At 42.1% G+C, this 16,887-nt stretch overlaps 1 protein-coding gene across 1 annotated transcript in view; it reads right to left on the reverse strand.

The window, feature by feature from the left end:
• The window catches only part of ADARB2 (adenosine deaminase RNA specific B2 (inactive)), a 305,978-nt gene that overhangs the window by 67,715 nt on the left and 221,376 nt on the right, over nt 1-16,887 (reverse strand). The gene's annotated exons all lie outside the window — the stretch shown is intronic.

Consider the following 16,887-nt stretch of genomic DNA (forward strand, 5'->3'; position numbering starts at 1 on the left):
GAAAGAGGGGAGAGAACAGTGCTTGCTCAAATCCCTTGACCATCATTTTGAAAATCTATGCCTGTGTGTTTATGGTTCTCATTAATGGTCTGTGCTATTAAGCGCCTTGCCCATCACACATGTGCTTTGTTAGATAAAGCCGGGAGCAGCCAGTGTCCAAAACAAATTTAATCTCTTCTGAACTGCTGATCCCAGCAAGGCACAGCACGACTCAACTTTCTGAACTACTGCAGAGCAAGGCATATAATACTTTGTGTGGCAATTACTATACAGACATTGGATTTCTCCCTTTCTTCTTGTTAAAGATCTTGCTGTCACTTGCTGTAATGATTCTCAAATTTGGCTGTAGCCTTGCTAATAAACTTCCCCTTGGGTGAGAGGGGTGGTAAGGGAAACTGCATTTCATGTTACCTCACCCTTCTCTGGGCTTCTTCTCAAATGTGTGCTTAGCAGGGGTAGTTCTCATCATCCAGGGTGGCTTTGTGCTAGGAGAGGCAGAACCATGATTTCCCTGAATCCCAATTGCCACTCTGGCACCCTCTCAGCCATTTGGGACTGGTGTCTGCCTGGCACCAGAGTTAAAACAGCCCTTCCCTGATTTGCTGTTCCTTACTGGATAAACACAAGTAATTAACACAACAATGCTGAAATAAAGAGTTGTTTTTTTGGTTTTTTTTTAATACCTGCCAAGAACATGCATGTGAAGCCAAAAAATCAATTTTACTTTTAGCCCATGTTCTAAATCCCAAATATTGATGTCTCATCACTTTCCCCTCCACTCAAGAAACTCCTTACCAATGTTCACACCTAAAACCTGAGAATGCAATTTTAAAACCTTGTGACAATACTCTTGGGCAAAACCTGTTGCCTCAGCAGACTTGCCTTTAAACAAGAACTCAGGCCACGAGCCCACTGTGTGGGCTGTCCTCCACAGGCTGACCTTCCCTTGTGACCATTCCTGTGAGAAAGGTGTGAAATATCTGCCTGCAGTTAAGTGCAATGTCAGAGTTTTCAGTTAGAGCTCAGATTTCTTACAGCAAATAAAATCTTTTTGAAGAATTCTTCATCATGGGAAAGTTGTTTTAAGTGAGCAGTAAAATAAGAGCTCTTTGTGAAGAAAAAAAGGAATAAATGGATAAAACCAGTAATTAAGTTAAAAATTATTATTTCTATTTATTTATGTACTTCCAGAAAAATATCAAAGCAATATACCTTCAAATTGACCAAACCCTGTAAAATTTATATAAGATATGTAAATATATTTATTCCCATAAATTGATTGTTAAATTGAGAGAAAATCTGCTCCAATTTTGCTTAGGTAAGTCAGTGCCAAAGCCAAGAAATGTGCAATTCTTCCTTTACAGAGAAAAATGTAAAGGCTAATACAAATATAAATATGTTTCTTTTTACCAGCACACTGTACTTGAGGAAGGACACCTCAAAGTATTTCTAAGGGGTCTGGCATTACACATCTGGGCTCCTTTTTACAGCTGTGGGGTAAGAAAAAAATCTCCTGAAATTCAGACAGCAATTTTGGTGAGAAAAGAGGAATACCCAGCTCTATACCCAGCTCTCAGAATATATAAAACTGTCTCACCAATCTGTGTTTCTAAGGTAATCACTGGTTGTTAGCTCACTTGTTAAGCTGCACATAACCTAAAGGGCACTCCAATAAATTACTTTCAGCATGTTTCTATCTCCTGCTCTGCTCACAGGGATCCTCAGCCAGGAGGAGCTGGCACACAAACCTTGTGCTACCCTTTTCAGTCTATGAAATGGTCCTGCCAAAACCTGAGCAAGGAGGGGGGTGTAGAACACAAGGGATACACAAAATTCTTGGACTCAAGAACTGATTAATATGGACAGCAAGGTAAAACATTCTGCTTTATTTCTGAAAATAATACAAGCAAAAAAATGAAGGATTTCAAGGCTGTCTGCCATTGCACCTTTGTCTTCCTGTCTTTCTTCTTCCTTTCTCCTCATTTAATTGTTGTTTAACCATTTTCTTCACTTCTTCTGTTGAGTGAATCCATACTTTGCCTCACAGAGGCATTGCATAGGTGGTCTGGAAACCCAGACAAACTATTATACAAATTGAAGGCTGTCCAGTTTCTGATAACACCAAAACTAATTTATTTTTTGTTTATACTCCACTACCTTTGACAAAGCTCCCTCTAGAGATTTATATCTCCATCCTTACTGCCTTCCAACTGTTTGTCATTTTTTTTTGCTTTGCAACTGACAAAAGAAAAAAAAAAACCCACCCTGACATCAACCTTGGAAGAGGTACTGAGTACAGAAGGTTTTTTTTTTCAGATGTGATAAAATCTTGCCTGAAACCATGTCCAACCTTTTCAGCAGAAAGTCCAGATGGCTTTGCAGCCTGTACAACAGACTTTATTCACTGATGCTTCTCTAAGTGTCAGCAGGGTGTTGTCTTCCAGAACTAGTAAATGTGCAATGAAAGGCAGCTCTGAGGGGAGAAATAAACACAAACAAAAAATCCTCTCACTTAAATCCCCCTGCCTCCTCCCAAAAATCAAATTAATCTGAGAATTTCTACACACATCTGACTGAAAGTCCCCTCTGGGTGGAGAAGGGCTTTGCAAACAAGAGGAGGTGTAAGGGATGAGGTCACAGCTCAGGCAGCTCTGGGGTGAGCAGTGATTTACACTCTCACTGCTGGCCTGCTCACCCTTGCCTGCATTGCAAGTATTTCATCTATAGGATCAGGACCCTTCCTGAGTCTGTATAGGCTTCAGACTGCAGCACCTCATAATGCTGTTTTTGCTGTGGTCAAATTAGCACAAAGAAGCATTTATGAGTGTGAATGGCAAGCAGGGAATGGGGAGGGTGAAGGCTCAAGGATGTGGGGTGAGTTTCTGCTCCTCTGCCTGAATCCTCTGCAGCCTGATGGTGCCAGGCATGCCACCAGCCCTTGCCTCAATTCCCAGTCTGTAAAATGGGAACACTCAAGAAGTCATGCATCTGACTTCTTTGACACAGGTGAGGGTCAAAGTATTGGAAAGGAGACTCAGAGGTGACTTTATCCCTCTCTACAACTTCATGAAAGGTGTTTATGGTTAGGTGGGGGTTGGCCTTTTTCTCCAGGCAGTAACTGACAGAACCAGAGGACACAGTCTCAAGCTGCACCAACGGAAGTTTAGGTTGGATATTAGGAAAAAGTTTTTTATGGAAAGAGTGATAAAGTTCTGGAATGGTCTGCCCAGGGAGTGGTGGAGTCACCATCCCTGGATGTGTTTTAGAAAAGACTGGATGTGGCACTCAATGCCAGGGTTTAGTTGAAGTGTTTGGGCTGGGTTGGACTTGATGATCTTGAAGGTCTCTTCCAACCCAGTCATTCTGTGATTCTGTGAAACTGTTTTACTTCAGTTTATGGCCCAGCTCTGTCCTGCCCACCCCTCCACTCTGCACAGCACCTAGCTTTAGATGTGGGCAGTAGAGGGTGACAAGCAGAAAAGACAGAGCCAGCACTGGCTGTGTGGTCAGTGAGAGCAGTTGGATCCTGCACCCAGGAACACGAGCAGGGAAGGTGCCTACACCAGGAGAAAAACTGCTCATTCTTGGTACCACTTCTGAGTCCTGAGAGGGAACCAGGAAGAATAAAAAGCTCCAACCACTAGTTCATGCAGCTATTGTCACTTTAACCACCACCTGTGTGATATGGTTAACACTGCAGCCATTTCACTGGTATTCCTGATTCTTTAGAATTGTGTGGCTTTGTGGTTGGCAGCAATCTTGCTCCATGCTGTGCAGAGTTTATCCCAAGGCAGGCATGTTCCAATGCACTTTGGTATGACAGCAAGGCAAAAATAAGTGTTAGCAATAGTGGGGAAATTCTCAGAAGTAAAAAGCAAAAAAAAAAAAAAGAAAAAACCTGGTGTACAAAAAGCCTTTCCAGCATGTCTCCAGTTTTGCTTCTCGTTGACACACTATTCTTGTTCTGAGCTGACAGCTGCAGTCCAGCCTTTGTCAGGTAATTAATCTGGGTAGTTCACTTCCACAGGTGAGTAGCAGGTTGGCACAGTCTCCTCTAGCAGTGGTTTGTGGGCTTGTTTTTTTTTTTTTCCTCTTTTCAGAGCAGTGTGGGTATGAAAGCATGCTGGTCTGTGTGTATGAATATGGCACACAACACACTGACCTGGCCAGTCATTTGCTCCTTTCTCACTGCAGAGTTGTATGCTGCAGGTCTAACTCCTGTGCTTTGCAAGGTGAATGGAAGGAAACCTCAGACAGGAATTTAAAAGCATCAGACTTGCTTTCATTGATTACAACTGACAAAACATCAAAAACCCCTGGGTTTCTCTGCAAGCTTGAGCACTGCTGGTCTGATTCACACAACAATGTCTGTGTATGTTTAGAAATGAAAGTGATTAAAAACAAGGAAAAGAGACCACGAGACACAGAGAGAAAAGTCATATCTCTTGGCAGGGAAATGGTGGGTGATCTACTGCATTTTAACATTTAGTTAATTGTGAAGTAATGCAGTAATAATAACATGTGAGCACATTTTCTTTTATGCAATTCAGACAGCGCACTGCAAGGTCACTGAGCTGGGAAATGATTCTGTGGGTCTAGTGTCAGTACCAAGATATCCTTTCACCAAAGACACACACCTTCAAGCTCTCCCTGAGCCACTGTGCTCTTTTTGATGGTTTCTCACCACTCCCACATTGTGCCCCAAGATATCTATCTTGACAAATGATTGGGTAATACATGGCTGGACAACACAATTGTATCTCAGTCTCTCTGTCCCCCATGGCCAACACAGGCTTTCTTTATGCCTTCTTTCCTAAATTCCTTCTCCTTTAGATTTCTTCCTCCTTGTTCTTATAATCCAGCATGTTCTTAAAACCTAACCTGCATATTAGACTGTTTTAGCTGAGTCCTAGGGTACCACACCCCTCTGTTGCTATGGGCAATCAAGAGATGGTTCAGTTCAGATTGTGCTGTGAGAGGATGCAATTTATGTCACAAATGTTTGTCTCCCTGATTAGTAATACAAACAGTGTGGTGAACTGTAGCATGTCTCTGTCAAAGACAGCAAGCTTTAGTCTGGAGGGGCAGAGTGCCCAGATGGAAAAGCAGTGCTATGATCCCTAGGGAGAAGGCTATCCCGGGACAAACTTGTTAGGAGAGGTGGATTTAGAAAACCGAGCATTCTACACCTTTTCTTGAATGTTTGGGGTTGTTATTTTGAAGTGTGAATTTATGACCTACCCTCATTTCCAGTGGTCAGTCCATAGAGTCATGCAAGACCCCTGAGTGATGGCCATATTTTGGTCATCTCTTCCCATAAGAGATTATTTCTCCCACTGACTGCAGGAAGAATCCTGATCTACTGGTTCAGCAGCAGATTAAATTGGTTGTCTACCCCTTCAATTTGAGTGCTGCAGTAATATTGAATAGGTACCAGTAGTAAGAGATCAGAATAAAGTGATCTCCTTACACCTGGAAATGGAATAAAATCCCCTCACCTACACAGCATTTAGCTCTACATTCATCACATTGCCATCTTTTGTAGTGAAATGTTCAGATCCTATTGCAATGTCCTAGATATTAATTTTCATTGCCAGTAACAGGAGTCCTGTGCACTTAACACTGTCCTTGGAACACAGTAAAAATACGTTTCAGCAGCTAATGAAATTATCACAGACCCTCTGACCTGAAAAACAAACAGCAAGGCTTACCCTTGCTGGCTAAAATGATGTGGTGCAGCTGTATTTTGTCACATACTCACATACTCTATATATGTGAGTGTATATATATATATATATATATATATATATATATATATATATATATATGCATATGTCATGCCAAATTGTAGATTGCCATTTTATATATATTAAGGTGGTTAAGGAGGCTTTTTATAGATGACATTTCCATCACATCTCAGCAAATGTTTTGCTAAAATCTATGCTGTGTATCATGTATTTTATAGTTTCTTTAGCACATATAGGGTTTAACTGTTGGCAGACTAACACCAGCTTCTAACAGAGATGTAGCAGTGTTACCATTTTTCTCTAACCAAACTTTCACATCTCAGACTTTACTATTTGTTTCTTGTCCTTAATATTTTTTGTCTAGCTAGATCTGAAAAAAACCTTTAAAAAGAACTCTAATCAAAGAGGTACAGAGAAGTTTTTCAAGGCAAGGATGATGGCAGACCTCTCATGGGACAACTGGGAGCCTTGAGGGAAATTATTGTCATTACAAAATATATTGCTATACCATGGAAAAGGACAAAACATGAGCTTCCCTTGTGTTTTTTAAGTATCAAGTTTGCAAAGGGAGATGGTTGGAGGTCTTTGAAGAGCTCATTCTCACTGCAGGCACAAATGAGATGTAAGATTGCCCTTTTATGTTATGAGATACCAAGGATGTTAAGCATCTAATGCTTTTTGTTATAGGCATGACGAACTAGGACAGGAGCTGCAATCACTTTGTTGAAATAGCTATGGAAATTCTGTGCCTCAGTTTCTCTATCTGCATTCCTCTGCCTGCAGCTCCCCAAGGATCACCTCTCTCATGGCCTCAGTAAGTGATCTCTGGTGCAAAGCAAAGCATTGCAATTACAGTACTGGCATGTCAGCAACATGGGCCAGGTCATCAAAGAGACAAAACAAACATTTATTTCCTTTGCAGGTGTAATTAAGCTATGAAACCAGAAATACATATTCAGGATCAATGGGAGATGACACCCCAAACGTGTCCTTCTATCTGTATCCTCCTGGGTTAAAATAAATGGGCTATGGTGCTAATTTTGCCTTCTTGGTTGCCCTACAAGGAAAGCAGAAGACTGCATGGGCTGTCAACACCTTACAGGAGAGGGGACAACCCCTTTTCACTATGTAGCTCCAGCAGCAGCCACTGGCTTTGTGTACTGGCTGATAGAAAATCATCATCCATGAGCTCTCCAGGGAGTTCCACAGCTGTCCTACCAGAGATACAGCAGACTTTGACCAGATGTCACCGGTCAGAGACAGCCCCTCGGCAGCAGAATTTGGGCATGGGGCTCCATCACAGCCAGCAACACCAGTGCCATTGAGGACTTCTTGTTTTAAGGAGAAAATGGCTTTCTTGGCCTTAAGGAGACTGTGGGCTGGTTTGTGTTCTGGTTTAGTGCCTGGCAAGAGTGTTTTTGCAGCTTGTAGCAGCTTCACAGGCATACAAGGAGGTGTCAAAGGCCAGGCTGGATGGGGCCTGATTTGTGGGTGGCATCCCTGCTTATGACAAGGGGGTTGGAACTGGGTGAACTTTAAGGTCTCTTCCAACCCAAACTATTCTATGATTCTATGATTCTACATTATGCAGAATACAGGAAGAGCCCTCTTTGCTGCTGATCTTGTTTATTTTCCCCTGGAAAGTTGAGGATCCAGGAACATTCATAGCACAAAGTTTTTAAACAATCTCTTAAGAGATTAGCAAAGCCAAGAAACACAACACAATCTATGCTGAGACTTTTAGTTTAGAAACCTCAAATGTAAAACCCAGCTCAAAAGGCATGCACTAGCATTATGTGAAGAAGAAATAAACACTTATTAAGGACTGGCACATGTTTGTGCCACATTTGGCAAAGGAACTGCAGTTGCTGACATCCTCAGTTAGTAAGAATAGTAAGAATCCATTTGCATGTGGCAAGCCCAGTTGTATGTGGCCGAGACTGCCATCCAACATGCTTCAATTTCAGTGGAGAAAGCACTTATAAAACCAACTCCTAAATCCACCACCACCAATAATTTCAGAAAGTTCTTCTTTCCCCCTCCCTCAAAGCTTTTCTGCTAGAGTGCAGTCATGTTACTAAGGAAGGAATTCAGAATCTGAGCCAAACCTTGGCTCAGAAATCTATTGAGGCTTTTACCTTTGCTTAAGCAGGCTTTGGTTTAGACTTCCTGTGTCTTTAAAAATGGAACACTTCTGCTATTTTATGAGTTCAGCTTTTTATGCAAAGCTTTTAAAATTTTTTCTTGTGCATTTTATTTCATTTTACAGCAGTAGAAATTTGGAATAGCTTGTGGCTATCAGTGATGCCTACCAATACATTTTTTTTTCAGACCAACTAGAATTGATAAATACCTGTAGCATGTCTTTTGCTAACTAATACTATTTCTAAAAATCTCAATGACTAAAAATCAGTGACTCAGAACTTACTGCAGGGGATTGCAAATAGCAGCTCTCAATTACAGATTGCAGAGAGACTATAAACCACCATATGAAACAAGGGGTGAGGTATTGAAACAGACTCACTCAAGAAGAAAAGACTTCACAAATGTCTCTTGAAAAAAGCAAGAGGAGATGACAGCCAATAATCCTTGTCCCCTACCTTTCCTTACAGATTTTTCCCTTCTTCCTTATGCACATGCTTGTTTACCATTCTTTTTCCTCTACAGATTTTTACTACTTCTTCTGAGTAACACTGATGCTCCTTACAAAGGTTTATCTTGTTACCACACACAAACTCCTTCCCCTCTTACCCTCCAGATGAGTTTCTTTTTTTATCTCCTTCTACCATTTCTAGTCTGCTTGGAGTAGAGGAGGATCTTGAGCCTTACAGATACATGGGAAAGAGGGGAATACTGTGATCTGGGTGGTACAACTTGTTGCTGGACAGAGACAGAGCCTGCCACACATGGAGCCGAGTATGATGCTCAGAGCACACACTGGAGAATGTGATCATCCCTGTTATCAGGCACAAGACAATTCCAAACAGATTGATATAATGGGTATAGCTGGTCCACAGAGGAGGTCTGCTGTTAGCCCTGGCTTTGGATCAGGTATTGGATGGGGAGGGACAGCATGTAACAGGAATTAAGCTCATTTCCTTCAGTGACTTTTCAGCTTTACCCCAATTTCAGAGCCTGCTCACAGTTCCTCACCACCACCCATTGGTGAGCAGAAAAATAGACCAGCAGCAGGGAAGTCCTTGGCTCCCTTTTTATTATTAATTTTTTTGATGCTAGAGAAAGCTGGCTAGAAACCAGGAAATCCCTGCTCTGTAGTTTGCAAAAAATTGGAAAATTCTGTCCTAAATCCTCCCTATTGTGCTTTTTGTGGGACACAAGGAAAACCTTTCAATCATATTTGAAAGTTAATAAGAGAGAAGAGTCCTGAAGTCCAAGATAAGTGATGTGTATGTGGATTAGATAGATGGATGGAGACAAAGGGGTTTTCCTGAGATGTGCTGCATAAAACCAGGTATTTAAGACTGCACAACTTTACCAATTTTACTTTGTTTTCAGCTCCCTAAGCCCTTTCTTTTGCTTTGCCCTGAGGAGTGCTTAGCTGAGGAGCAGAAGGGGCTGCTGTACCAACTGCAGAGTGAATCAAGACGCTCAGAGTCCCATTATGGACATTCCAATTGCACGGGCAGATGGGTGCACATGTGCAAATACCACGAGTTTGGCAGCAGCTGGGAAAAGGCCCTGCTCTGCTGCATGGATCCTCTTGGATCTACAGGCACATCCCACCCTGTGGGCACTGCTCTCCTACCCCTTCCCACCTCCTGGGCACGCACCATGGCTGGCTGAGCGCCACACAGCTGGGTGTCACCTCCACCAGGGCCAGCGTTCCCAGTGCCTCCCAGCAAGCCATACATCATCAAATATTGACACAGCTCCACTAGACTGCCACTGCTGACATTTAATGTGTAGCTTTAGGTGCTCTTGCTTTAATTTTAAAGGGTCAATGAGGGATCGAAGGAAATGCATTTGTCCTGTCAATGTGCTCGAAACAGCCAGGGGGGAATGACAGGGCTGCCAAATTCCCATCAGCTCTTTCCTTGGCATTGCCCGGTTAAGAGGATGGAGGCCAGGATTTTAGTCAGCAAGTGAATAGTGCTGCCTGCCCTCCAACATTTCAAATATTTATCATGTTAAATATCAACTTGGAGAATATTGCGTTCATTTAAACTTTTCACGTTCCAATGATTTTTTATTATTTCTATGGACCAAAATAAATGAAGAAAATGTTTCAGACTATACATGAAAGCATGTAAAAATCAGTCACTGGATTTTAAAAGATCTAGACTGTCTTGAATACATTCATTTTTCAAACATTTTTCTCTGATCTTTAAATAGCTTTTCTTGGAGCATAACATTTTTTTTTTGAAAAGTCAAATAGAGAGCATTAAGGGTATAATTACCATTTTAATTATAACTCAATCATCCTATCTACTTTGCATAGAAATTACAGCTTTTATGTCAGGATTTTGGGTACTCACAAACATTCAGGAGTAATTAATGCTCCTGAAAGAGATCTTCACTGTGTATGAACTTTACTTTGTAGCACTTACTTCCATAGGCTTCATTCAGAATGTGTAAATATACTGAATTTTATATTCATGATTTTCAAGAAAAAATCTTTCTACATAAATATCTGTAAAGCTAAGACAAAAAAAAATTCAAAACTTGACAATCTTGAAAACCAAATGTATGTCTCACTCTTCAAATTTGATCCATTCATGTAAATATGGCCACATGAAATTCAAGTGGCAGCAATGAAAAAATTCCCTCCAATCACTCTCTGACTAGACTCAAGGAACATTTCTGATAATTTTACAAATATTTCTGGATGGTTTTTCAAATTAAAAATTTTATTTTCAGACAGCTCTAAGATCTATTTTTCCTGTTTGAGATTTTATTAAAAAAACTTGTTTTAAAAGATTTATTTTAGAAAATGAGTTTACCTCACCAATTTGCTGGCTGTATCCTTCTGCATTTATAAGCATATGTATGGGTGTGGGTGTACATGTGAAATTGAGCAAAATCAATTACAACAAAGCTGCTTTTCATATGGTTAACACCACAATATCAGAATTAAGCTGCTTCTCCCTTTCAGTGCCAAAACAGAAAGTAACATGGAAATAAAATGATCCTCCATTTACAACTGGGCACTGTTTCTTCCTTTAACTGACTTTTTGTCCATTCCACATGTCACAAAAGACTATTCCGTGCTTTTGTATCATCCTCCACATGTTTTTTCTGCAGTGTGCTGGAGTAGCAGATGCCTTTTTTCTTTCCTTTAAAAGCATGATAAAGCTATACAAATTTTACAGAGGAGTCTCACAGAACATGTCCTCTGTCTTTGTTTGGACATTAATGTTATCATAACTTTTTAACATTTCTGGCTCAAGTATTTTAGGGGAGAAAAGACTATTCTCACAGAAACAAAGCTCTGGCTCAAGCTGCAGTGCTTCACCCCCCAGAAGTCACTGTCTGTGTAGTGCAGTGGGCTCTTCTGCACGAGGAATTGCTTTTGCCTTCAGTGAAAGCTTTGCATGAAAGCCCAGAACAAATCAAACCCGTTGTCTGGGAAGGGCTGCGGGATCTGGAGAGAAGATTCATGATGCTTATTATCAGCTGGCACTTAAGACAGATGCCTCACACTCAGTTGTGCAGCTACAAGTAGGTTACACCTGAAATTCATGTGATTAAGGCATTTATGCCAAATCACATTGGGCATTCTGCATATGTATATGTGTAAATAGCTCAAAATTTTTGATGGATGAATGAAAAATATTTTATCATACCCGTCAATGGTATAAAGTGAAGGTGAATAGCTTTCACACTTGGGCTGTTCCGTGTTCTTGACAGTTTTGCAAACAGCCCTCTCAATCTCTCTCTGTGTCCCTAATCTTTGCCAGATAAAACTAGGATCCTGAAGTAATTTTAATGCTGGTATCTGAAAATAAAATAAAAAGAAAGGAGATGTGAAATGGGAGGCAGAAAACTGATTTTATCAGAATCATCCAGCTGGCCTGACTCGGTGTTGACCTGCACATTGTATAGTCACTTACCCCAGGGCTACAGAATTTCATACTGCCTGGCGCCAGGGAAGAATTCAGAAATGTCTAAACCCATTGATTTCCTATCAACTTGAGTCTTGTCCACACAGAAAACTTGCACCTGCTGAATTTAAATCAGCTGTTAGTTTCTGTATGAAGCTAAACCAGTGTACGCCTGTGTGTGGCTGTGTTATTGTCATGTACTTACAAACCAGTGGGGAGACAGGAGTGGGAGCTCTCTTCTCCCCTCCCCTTCTCATTTTGTAAGTAAGAGTCAATCATAATTTCACCTTCAGGCTCTGGAAAGCAGAAATTGGGCTGACAAGGCACAGTTATCCTAGAAGATGACTCCAGTTATGCTGCTGGGCAGGTTCTGTGTGTTTGAGCATTAGAGTGAGAGGTGAAGCAGAGCTCACTGCCCAGTGGGAGCTCTCCCAGTGCACAGGGACTGGGCAAAACTGCTTCCTGTTCCCTTCCTGTCCCTGCATACAGACACTGCTGATCCAGCACTCCATGGGCAACAGGAACAAGCTAGACTAAATCCAGATGGCTTACACCATCCAGCAGAGCCTTAGCTAGGGCATTCTGCTCTGCAAGACAGAGGCACAGACTAAGCCAGGGCCCTGCCAAAGCCTGTCCAACCTGTATTCCTGTCCTGGTGGGAGAGGGCTGGGCTGGAGCCTGGTTTAGCTGGTGTTTGTGGTAGGAGCCTGCTCCTGTCTGCTGCCAGGGCCTCCACACACACTTCCACGGTGGCATTCAGCCAGGACCTGCTGGGCACAGGGACACAGAGGGGACTGCAGCCCCTCTCAGCTGCCACAGAGCTGCTGGGCAGATGCTGGACTCTGTTGGAAATAGGCTTAAAGCACATTTTTCCTCCCTGGAGCTGTGGTGTGGGCCATAAGATGAGCTGGAGTGATGGTCAGGCCTCCTCTACCAGAGCCAGGCATGCTGGCTGGAGATGTCCCCAGCAGCTCCCCAGCAGCGCCAGCTCTGCTGGCAGCAGGACCAGTCCCTGTCCACAGCACAGGCTGCAGTCACCTCCACTGTGGGCACTTAGTGCACTCCTGCTGTGGGTCTCAGCAGGAGCAAGATGTGCTTGCTTTTCTCCTCTTTGAGTGGTCACTGTTTTGTTAATCTATTGTCTCCTACTGGGTTTAAAGTAGGTAGATGTGCTCTCTGCATTACAAGTCTGCTGCTGATCTCCTAATGAAACAAAACACCTTGCTGTGAGTCTCTGGAGTACCAGGGGTACCTGAGTTTTTGTATTGTATTTATAAAGTTTCTGAATATTCATGGCTTATCAAAAAATAGGTCCTTTTCTAGATGTATTAAGATGCTCATCTTAATGGGTTGACTGGGATCATTCAAACATATAGTAGTTCCCCATTTAGGAATGTCCCCAATTTAGGAAAGTCTCAGCTTCAAACTGAGCTCTAGGTTCTTTGCTACAGGAATGAAAGAGCAATTCTAGAAAACATTTGAAATAATTAATTTTTGTTTTTATGTAATTTGAAATTTTAAAAGGTCTTTGCTAAGCCCTCAAAGTACATTAAAAAAATTTTCCCTGAAACAAGTATGGACTGCAAATGAACCCTGGTCTCAAGAGTCATGTGGAAAACAGGATTTATAGTGAAAATACTAGGTCAGCATAAACAATAATGGTACTGTAATGATGCTGAGGGCTGGATTGGTTCTTCCAGTTTGTTTCTAATAGAAAGAAAAAAAAGAAGCTTATATTCTTACCTAGAGAAAAATGACCATAGAACAAGCAATAATTCTTGCATTCTGTTTTGGTAATACCTTCAATTTAACAACTGTCTGTGAGAAGGAGTTTCTCACAATGAGTTATTTAGTCACTGTGCCATCTAGGGTATAACTGTCATTCTGAAGGGAACATCCATGCTATGATTTGCTGTCAGTCTGTTGTACACTGTAAGTCCATTCATTTTTCCCCATAACAGGTGAAGATAATGATATGATACACAGTAAAAGATAGATGATAAAAACAATTCTTTAAGGGAAAAAAACCAGACAGAAGGGGTTTGGCAGGAAAATATAAAATGTTCCATTCTTCCTTTTAAAGTACTATAATAAAACATGTCTGAAGTGAAGTACAGATAACAAAACAGCAGAGCATGGGTCTGCAATCCCAGCATGATATCACATAAGGAGCAATCATGAAGCATTCCCATCACAGTTGCCTGTCACACATTATTAACAAGAGTGTTTAGGACTACTGAATAACCATGCTAAAGGGACATGATCCACTTACAAAAAAGGCGCTGTATTTTTATCAGCTGCATTTGACTTGACAGTATTATGAGTAATTTCAAACCCAAAGATTTTAAAGTCAGAGAGGGCTGTTTTGATCTCCTCATCCAGCTTCCAGCACAGCACTGACCATGGAAGTCTTGTCATGTTGAAAGTAACTCAGTAACATGCTGCTGAGAGGAAAACCAAATCAAAAATACCCTGCTCTATCCTGCTCGGGCTCATGGTAACTGAGAGAGCTTCCTGAAGACTAGAGAAGAACAAATGTCACTCCTGTCTTCAAGAAGGACAAGAAGGAAGAACCTGGGAATTGCAAGCCTTGCAGTCTCACATCAACCCCCAAGAAGATGGTGGTGGACAAAATTGTCCTCTAAAGTTTCTCCAAACATGAAGGACAAGAAGGAGACTGAGGATTAGTATACATTGATTCATGAAAAGGAAATTGAGCTTGAGAGACCCTGATAACCTTCTATTATGAAGTGACTGGCTTGGTAGATGAGGAGAGAGTAGTGGGTGTTGCTTGCCTTGGCTTTATTAAAGCCTTTGACACCATCTCTCACAGCACCATAATGGACAAGCTGACAATGTATTGGTTAGATGGTTAATGGGCAGTGAATTTGACTGAAAATTGGCTGAAAGCCTGGGACCAGAGGGGCAGGAACAGTCCCACAAAGGCCACTTGTAGGCATGTCATTAATAGTGTACCTAAGGGTCAACACTAGGCCCAGTGCTATTAACATCTTCATGAGTCAGCTGGATGATGGGGCAGTGTCCCCTCAGCAAGTCTGCTGGTGACGCAACTTTGGGAGGAGTGGCTGATGCATCAGAGGGCCATGCTGCCATCCAGAGGGATGGAGGCTCAACAGGCTGGAGAACTGGGCTGACAAAGACCTCATGAATTTCTCAAAGAGCTCTGCCAAGTCCTGCATGTATGGAACAACAGCCCCAGGTACCCAGATGGACTGGGGGCTGACCAGATGAAGAGCAGATTTGCTGAGAAGAACCTTGGGGCCCTGGTGGATAACAAGCTGCCCATGAGCCAGCAGTGTGACTTCATGACAAAGAAGGCAAACAGCCTCCTGAGCTGCATGAGAAAGAGCACTGCCAGCAGTGCAGGGAGATGATCCTTTCCTCTGCTCAGCACTGGTGAGGCACACTGGGAGTGCTGGGGCTGGTGCTGGGCCTCCCAGAAAGGAGAGAGATGGACATGCTGGACTGAGTCCCCTTGACAAAGGGCCATGGTCAAGAGACTGGAGCATCTCTCATAGGAGGAGAGGCTGCAAGAAATGGATTGTCCAGTCTGGAGAAGAGAAGGCTCAGTGGGATATCATAATGTACAGAAATACCTGATGGGAGGGAATGAAGGGCCAGACTCTTCTTGGTAGTGCACAGAGAAGTTGTGGAGTCTCCATCTGTTGTCATACTCAAAACCACAAGTGGACATGAGCCTGGACAATTGCTGTACCTGGTCCTGCTTGGGCAGGGACTGGACTAGATGATCTCCAGAGATCTCAGCTCATTTGTGATCCCATTTATCAAAACCTTTTATAACCCACTTCCCACTTTCAACAAATTCCATAATTAGTGATCATATTTCCTTTAAAAAAATAAAAATTGAGTCTTCCAATGGCAATCAGGGAGAAAAGAAAGCTAAAATTAATAAAACAATCCCAGGCTGCATCACCAAGATGCAAAGTGCTATATTCAGACCTATACTAAACTCTGTGCCTAGGTTTCCTGTTGACAATATCCCTTTCAATTAAAAAAAGCAAAACTAGCTGGTGACACAGCCAGTTACTTTTTTTGTCACCCTCTCTTTAGGCTACTCAGAGATATCTGCATTGACATTAAAAAGCCATTATAAGCAATTTAAACTCTGAATTGATCCTGACACATACATTCAGGTCTTCCTCCTATGTTCTTTCAATAGTTCTCAATTCAAACTGAGAACAAGCGTGACCCTATAAACAGAGGAGATAATTATGCTTTATTGATTAGCCCCTCAAGGTTTGAATGGAAACCAGGCAGCTTTCTAAGAACAGCCATCAATGTGGATTTTAAGTTACACTATCTCAGCATTTTCTTGTACAAATATTCCCAAAGTGTAGTTTTTAACATGGAACCTGTACCAAACAAATTTTTTCCACTGGCTTCAGTGAAAACCAGCATGTCAATGCAGATTTATAAATGGTGACTTTATATACCTCCCACAGGTGTGTCCCTGTGCTACTGCTACCGGTTTACCCTGGCAGGCAGCTCAGTCACACACAGCTGTCTCCTTCCTCTCCCTCCCAGCTGGATATGGAAGAGAATCAGAAGGGTAAAAGTGAGAAAATTCACAGCTTGAGTTGAAGACAGTTTATTTGGTCTAATATTAATGTCTTAACTCTTGAGTTTTCCCCCTTCCTCCTTCTTCCCCAGGCTGCTATTGATGAGTATGATGCTACACAGTGTGGGATACCCCTTTGGTCAGTTGGGGTCAGCTGTCCTGGCTGTGTCCCCTTCCAATTTCTTGTGCACTCCCAGAATTTTTGCTGGTAGGGTGGGGTGAGAAGCAGAGAAGCCTTATGCTATGTAAGTCCTGCCCAGCCACAGGTAAGCCATTGGTGTTTTATCAACATTGTTTTGTTCACAAATTCACAACACAGCAACATAAAAGCTGCTATGAAGAAAATTAAGCCTATCCCAGCCAAAAGCAGACACTCACTCAGTTTTCTCCTAACACTGGCTCATTCATCTCATGATACATGGCTCATAACCCCATGTATCATGAGATAACCTCATAACCCCACAGATGCATTGTGGAC

This window comes from Molothrus ater, chromosome 1 (assembly GCF_012460135.2).
Source record: "Molothrus ater isolate BHLD 08-10-18 breed brown headed cowbird chromosome 1, BPBGC_Mater_1.1, whole genome shotgun sequence".
Taxonomy (NCBI): Eukaryota; Metazoa; Chordata; class Aves; order Passeriformes; family Icteridae; genus Molothrus; species Molothrus ater.